Source organism: Vombatus ursinus, unplaced genomic scaffold, assembly GCF_900497805.2.
Source record: "Vombatus ursinus unplaced genomic scaffold, bare-nosed wombat genome assembly UNPS02014951.1, whole genome shotgun sequence".
NCBI lineage: Eukaryota > Metazoa > Chordata > Mammalia > Diprotodontia > Vombatidae > Vombatus > Vombatus ursinus.
Genome location: NW_020954729.1, coordinates 1,913,181 through 1,921,128, shown reverse-complemented (window position 1 = coordinate 1,921,128; position 7,948 = coordinate 1,913,181).

The window sequence follows — 7,948 nt, the reverse complement described above, 5'->3', positions numbered from 1 at the left end:
TGTGTGTGTGTGTGTGTGTGTGTGTGTGTGTGTGTGTGTGTGTGTGTAGGGCTGTTTGCTCCTGCATTGAACAAACAGCTCCAGACTATTGAGCTTTCTGAGTTCTGTCTTCTTAAAACACTTTTTTTTCAGTTAACAAAAATCTTTTTACTCTCCCTCCCACCTCCTCCTCCACTGGGGAAAAAGTAAAATAAAATTAGTCTAAAAAATGTGTATAATCAACCAAAATAAATTCCCACATTGGCCATGTCTAAAAATAGATCTCACTCTGCACCTGGAGCCTAGTACCTCTTAGCATTTATCTTCATTAGTTCTCTGGAATGGTGAGTGGTCATTGCATTGATCAGAGTTCTAAAGTCTTTCAAAGTTGTCTCTCTTTACCATGTTGTTGTTACTGTATAAATCGTCTTTCTGGTTCCGCTCACTTTGCTCTGTATCAGCTCATACCAGTCTTTCGAAGTTTCTCTAAAACTGCCCCATCATTATTTCTTACAGAACAATCACATTTGTATCCCTTAATTTGTTCCAACACTCCCCGATTGAAGGGCACCCCTCTGGCTTCCAGCGGCCCCTCTCCCTGCTGTGCCTCTAATTGGATGCTACTTATACGAGCTGTGAGGCAGGACGGAAGATTCCCAAACTTGTTAGAATTTGTGTAAATTAAGGGCAAATTGGCACTGCCGAGGGACTCAAAGGGCCCTTTTATGAGTGAAAGGCATGGAACCCGTACCATGTTTTGGTAAAACAGTGTGAAAGTCTAGGAGAAAGAAGGCTAGCTTGGAGTCAGGAGCCCTGGGTTCAAATCCTATTCTCTCTAACATTTTCTAGCTGTGTGACCATGGGTAAATCCAAGCCTCAGATTCCCAAACTTGAAAATGGAGATGTTAATAATAGCATCTGCCTCATAGGCTTATGAGGCACAGATAAAATAATCCTTGTAAAGTTCCTTGCATACTTGAAAATGCTATATGCAGGTCAGCTGTCATCTTTCTTGGTTGCTCGGTGACTTTTTTTGCTCCCTTCCTAGGTTAAAGGAGGTGGCAGGCAGGCTAAAAGTGGTCGTGGCACTTTTCCCAAGTCAGAAATGGAGACAGCCAAGCCCCATTCGAAATGAGGACTCTTTCTCAGTTGGTGAGGGTGGATCCTTACACCCTTAGTGGGCATCAGACCCCCTAACCCCACAGAGCCCTGGGGCAGAAAGTGCTCCAAATGCTCCCATCCATTCCCATTTATTTCTCTAAGGTGGTTTTTGAACAAAGGAAACTTAATGTCTGTCTGCTCCTGAATATTTGAAGTCAGAACCACTTGGTTCAAAGGTCTTTAAGTGCTTTCAGCCCTTTTTCCTTTAGAAGGCCATTCTTCCTCTCTAAAGACCACTGACCAATGGAAAGTAGATGGGGAAGGAGCTGAGTAGGAGGGGAAGGAAACCAGGCCACAGGGAGAAGTAGGAAGGGTGTCATTTACCTACGGATAGTTTGTAGGTCTCTTGACCTTTGTGGTCGATGTGAGGTAGGGAAGCCAAGCATTGCTATCCCCGGTTTGCAGAGAAGAAAACAGACTGGGGGAGGCAGATCCAGGATTCTAACTCAGGGCTTCTTCCTGAAATCCCAGTGCCTATTCTGCCTCACTGTAACTTGGAAAGGGAAGTACACGGTGTTTCCTTCATAACACAGCTCAGATACCACCTTTTAGCCTTCCTGACCCATCCTAGAAATTACCTTGGATACACACACACGTACACATTTATTGGAGGACGACCCAATATAATGGGAGCTCCTGAAGGGCAAGGACTGTTGGTTTTGCCTTTGGATTCCCAGGGTCAGTAGGCCTGGCACATAGTAGGCACTAAATAAATTGCTTATGCGCTCAACCTTCCTTTGGCCATGTCTGCTCCCAAGCCCTGCTCTTCCTTTGTCTGGATTCCAGCTACAGCACAAATAAGGGCCATTGCCAAAGGTGCTTGGTACATAGTTAGTGCCCCTGATGAATACTGATTGCCTGCTTTAGACTCAGCAACATTTCTTTGCTAAATGATTGTAGCCTAGTGTCTCCTTCCCAGCCTGGCTCACGGGCCCAGTCATTTATTCATTACCATTGGGGGGAACTGATAGACACTGGAGCCCCCACAAGCCTCCCTTCAGATTCAGCAGCCTTGGAGGGCCAAGGCCTGACAACCCTAAGTGGGAGAGATAAGAGGTAATATGGTGGCTGAGGATTACAGCTTATCTGTCTGGGACAACAGCCGCTTAGAGGGAACTTGATCGAGTTTGGGGGTAGCACATTAGGCTTCGTCAAGATAAGTTAAAACCAAACCCAGGCCATCCTACGCCACACCTTCAAAGCATGTATTTTATTTGAAATAATCAGGCAAAGTGGCCTCTCTTAAGAGGTAGGCCCCTGCTTTTCTCTGGAGATGAAGTTCTCTACCACTGCTATGGGGTGAAACAGGACGAGGGGGCTCACTCATTCCACCAAATGACCCAGGCTAAGTTGGGCAGTCATTTTGAAAAACATGAAGCCAGAGCAAGGTTGCAATGCCATCTAGCTTGGGTACTGGTAACCTATTAGCAGAGCTACGAGAATTTTATTATCATCCTTTTAAGTGCGGTAGTTAGATGGAAATCATACCATAAAGCTGAAATACAGCTGAATTACTGACCTGGTTTACTCTATTAACAAAGTAATGTGCTTATCTTTCCTGCTCTTAAAGGGGAGTGCTTTTTCCTGGAAAAAAAAAAAAAACGGGTACAGGACCCTCTGGCACTTCCCCTCAACAGGGTGGCTGATGAGGCAGATGTCCAAGTCCGCAAAGGCCCACCCACCAATCAGGGTGGGCTAGACTTCTAGGTTACTTCATTAGGCCTGTGGCCCTTTCCACCCTCCCCCCTTCCGTCTCAGTTGGGAAGCTAATTTAGAGAAACCTTAGGCTAATGTTCCAGCCTCCTGTCTCCCCCTGTTCTGGGGAGGGTGTAAAATAGGAGCAAGGTGAGCAGGCACAATCAGAAGCTTGTTGTGGGGGCAAATTTCCCTTCAGGGCAAGCAGAGACAAAAGGGAAAAGACAGGCGAGGACTTCTCAAGTGGGGGCTAAGCCCTGTTCCTCTCACCCACCTGTGGGCTGGCTTTATTGGATTCAGCCTGCTGTCTCAAATGAGGGCATAGGGGCAAGGGGAAAGGGAGGCACCTGGCTGCCAACCGCTGCCACCCCCATCGCCTCCCCCCCTACCCCCCGTGGTTCTTTTCCAGTTAGAGCAGAAAAAACCATTCTGTGGGCAAATATTCAAACAGTGTGTGCATGTAGATCTATATATTATATCTCTCTCACACACACATATCTATATATTCGGAAGGAGGGAAGGGGGGGAGAGAGGGGGGGAGGGGGGGAGGGGGGGAGAGAGAGGGAAAGAGAGGGAGAGAGAGGGAGAGAGAATTGAGATCTAACTACATAATTGTTTTAACCTTCAGGAGAAATTTCTTCCCTGCTGTGGTCCTTGGTTTTCCGATCTGTAAAATGGGGGGTGGGGTGATGGATTAGATCAGGGGTCCTCAATCCTTTTTCTGTTCTGGAGCTCTTGGTCAGGCTGGTGAAGCCTGTGGATCTTTTCTCTGAGATTTTCTGTTTTGAATTCAATTTCATTTTATTTTATTTTCAGTTCTGAAATCTCTCCCACCTTTCTCCTCTCTCTCCCCATAAGGTTATTAAATGCATAAAATAAAATCCGTATGATTACAAAGGAAACAAATTACACCGAAATAGCTATGACTATTAAAAAAAAAAAAACCAATTCGCAGAAAACCGCTGGTAGATGACCCTGGAGTCCCAGCTGTGGAATTAGCTATTGGCTTGAAGCCCTACGTGGTTTTGCATTTTCTTCTGCCCTGGTCAGAAACATGAGGGGGCGTAGGAGAGAGCAGTGGGCAGAGCCTGGGTCCTCCAGCCAAGCACAGGCAGGATCAAACCCTGCTTTGGACACGTGAGCCTGCGTGAACCTGGCCAACCTCAGTTTCCTCATCTCAAAAATGAGGAGATCAGACTGCAGCAGAGGTGTCAAACTCTCCTAGAAACAGTGGGGCATTAATTCATACCTAAGGATCCCTCAGGCTGCCCATCTTGCTTCGTTATAAAATGTGATATTCTCTGTTTCACTGCATTTTCCTTTATTTTGTTAAATATTTCCCAATTGCGTTTTAATCTGATTGGGGCTTCACTCGGGAGCCTGTCTGACACCACCCGACTGGATGACCTTTAATTAGACCTTCCAGCTCAAAATCCCTGATCCTACATTGTCCTGTGTGAAATGAGGGGATTGGAGTAAGTAATCTCTAAGGCCCCTGGGGTTCTAAACCCTATGTAATTTAAGAATGGCTTTGCTGGGGAGGGCTGGGGAGGGGAGTGATTGGCTCAGGTCTCTCCAAACAGCTGTGCAGAGAAGTTTCAACCTGTTATGGTTTCTCCCCCTTCCAGCGGCACTCCCCCCCGCCCCCATCTACATTCTCGTGTAGTGAGGACTAGACTAGCTTTTAAAATCATTTCCACCGACCTTAGGGCTATGTGGTCAGTGCTTTCATGGGGGTACTGGTGGAGAATGCTGTCTCTCCTACTGCATTCAGTTTCTCCTGATGGATCTATTAGTAAAGGCAGCGTTTGGGATCTACACCCCCACACTCTCTCTGTCTCTCTCTTCTAGCTCTATTTGCCTGCTAGCTCTTCCCTAGATGTAACTTCCCATCTCCAATTTCTGAGAGTTCACACTGGCTGCCCCCGCCTTACCCAAACCCCCATTTCTGCAACACTTTCTCCTCATGTGGAGCTGGGAAGGACCTTGGAACTCATCTGGTCCAACTCTCACATTTTTTATTGATATCTGGAAACCCAGGGCCTGGGGAGAACAGGTTTGCCCAAGGTTGCCTAGCTAATAAGCTACAGAACCTAGGATCTGAACCCAGGTCTTGATTCCAAATCCAATGTGCTTTCCATAACACCACACTGGCTCTTCCCTGGGAAACTTGTCTTGGGGCATCCACATCTAATCAATTTCTTTGGAAAAAAACACTATAAACAGTAGCTTTGAAAATGATGAGCAGTACTTACTACATAGTTTTTCAAAAAAAAGTAAACTGTGAAATATGAATTCATGGTTTTATAGTGAATCTTCTTTTTAGATTGTGCCGTAGACATGTTCTTTTTTTGTCTCTATGCATTTAAGTAAAAAAACAAAGTTTTAAAAAGAAAAATGCTCTGAACAGCAAATAGATTTTTTTTCAATTGGACAATCTTCAGGCTACATCTGTGAAAGTACGTAGATGTTAAGTCACACATATTACGAAGAGAAAAACTAATTTTCTGTTAATACTAGTTTTTAAAAAGTCTTCACATTTTAATGATGAAGGTGCCTTTTTCCAGCTTCTTCATGAAGGTGACAGCATTGGGGGGGTGGCTAGTTCTCGGGGGCCCCAAGGTTACATAGCTAACAAGTTATTTGCCAAATCCAAATTGTGGAAACTCCTGGCCCTCCCACGTTGCTGGAGGAGAAGAGTCTTAGGATTGTAGGCAGCCAGAGATGGTAGGAAGCGGGAATGTTGTGGCTGGAAGGGACTTTATTACACAGAGCATCAGAGGACATGAGATATGGAACATTAGAGATGGTAGACCTTAGAGCAGAATCTATCAGAAGAAGAAGGAAAGGAACTCAAGGCCATCTCACCGACTCCTTCATTTTACAGACAGGGGCCCCAAGAGGGGAAATTACTTTTCCCAAGTCATTTCAGCAAGGACTACGAGAGTGGGGAAACCAAAAGAAACAAGTCTATGGCTTTTATAAGTAGGTAGCTTCAATTTCCTTCCTCCTCTCCTGGCTTGCCTGGAAGCAAAGCTGACCTTTGCAAAGGGTGTTTTTAGTGCCTCTACACCATGGCATTTCTGAGCATGATGGACTCTGGGCAGGGGAGGAGGGGAAGGGATTCCTGGCCTGCTTGGGCCCATGCTTCCCTCCCCCCTCTTAGTTGGGATCAAAAGTAGACCCCAAGAGGGTCATAAGAATATTCCGTGGGAGGCATTCTCTCTGGTGTCCCTTACTTGAAGTGGGGTTCAGTGTCAGCCAACCTGCGTCATCAGCAAAAGGCTGACCCTTTCCATCTGTGATGCTTTTCCAAGTCCTGCATACCTCACCCTGGCGGTTGCCATGTTGCTAGGCTCAAAGCATATCAACAAGAGGTAAATCTGTTCCTTTCTGTCTCCGAGATGTCTATTAAAACCCAACTCGGGGGTCGGGGGGGGGTGTGCCTTGCACAACTCAAATTTCAGCTCCCATGTCAGCGAGAAATATGGGAGATGCTGTGCTGCCACCTGCAGGAGGAGAGGGAAAAAACCAGGCACTGGGGGAGAGGGGCTCATTTCTAATCTTGACCAGGCCAAGCTTTGCTGGAGCGGCAGCTTTATGGATGCTTCACGATAGTGAATGGGGACTAGTGACCAATGGGGCTCACTTATGCAGATTTATAGGGTATAATTCAATCAACTGGAAAAATGGGAAAATAAGTTATTGGTCGCACATTCAAATTCATTTGGATGCTGGAATTTAATAGGGTTTATATTAAACCTGGGTATGTCCTAGGCCACATAAAACCTGTGATTTATAAACAGCAAGATCAACTGGCAGCATGTCAAAGCTCCTTGAAATGCCACTTATTTCATAAGACAGAACTTTAATGGCAGGAGGAAAAAAACAAATACCTGCTTGTCATCCCCCGACCCCTTCCCTAACACTTACTATTCCCTACCCTCATCTGCCTAGCAACATGGTTTTCCTTGCTGGACTTTGGAAACCAGCCATTGGCTTTGGGTAAGGCTTTCTGGAGAGACTGAGTAGCGGCCCCCCACCAGACTCTGAGCACCTCCCTACACACTTCCCCTCCCTGGAGTGACCCTGAGCAGTACCGCTCCCCTGAGCAGTACCGCTCCCCTGCCAGGGACCCCGAGCAGAATCGCTTCCCCCCTGCCCAGAGACTCTCCAAACAGTGTCCCCCCCCCCCACCATGTGATGAGCAAGGTTAGGCTCCGAGGTAGGAAGCTCAGTTAGTCTGGCAAGGTACAGAGGGAGCCGTAGATTTGGAGCGAGGGGGTCTGAGTTATGTGAAAATGCATCCTTTAATTTGAAAGTCAGAAGAAGCCTCAAAATTATTTGTCTGTCTCATCTGCACCATTCCATACAGGATGAAATTGAGGGGGGAGGGGTGGGGAAGGATGTAATGGAAAGAGCACTGGGTTTGAATTCTGGCTTGGACACTTACTACCTGTGTGGCCTTGGACAAGTCACTTTCTCTTTCTGAGCTTCAGGTTCCACATCTGTCAAATGGAAGGGGGGGGAGGGAATGGGTCCCTTCTAACTCTCCATCTTACAATATTTGTGTGTATCTGTGTAGTGGAAGGTGGGGAAGCCCCCGATCTAAAGTCCAAAGCCTTGGGTTCAACTGCTTACTGATCAAGTGACCTTGGTCAAATCCACCTCTCTGAGCCTTGGGCTCATTTCTCAAATGAGGGGAGGTTGAGCTCGTGATCTTGGGTGGGCAGAGGAAGGGAAGGGACATTTACATAACTTCCCCATTAAAATCCTCTTCTGATGCTTCCCTGCAGCATGGGGGTGACCCCAAGTCCAACAGATTCTACTTTATGAGCAATATGAGACTTTAAGGATGGCCCAAGTAATGTACTCTGGTCAGTGTACGAAGACCAGCCTGGCTAAGTGAGAAGCCCGAAAAAGGCATTAAGACTTCACCAAGGCACTGAGGAAGACATGGAACTAGGATGGTGCAGCTGGAGCTTCCCCCAGTGCTGCCTGGGCAACATAAGACACCTGCCTCTTTACTCCACTGCTCCTTGCTGCATTGGCACTTCCTCCGATGCAGAGAGAGAGAGAGAGAGAGAGAGAGAGAGAGAGAGAGAGAGAGAGA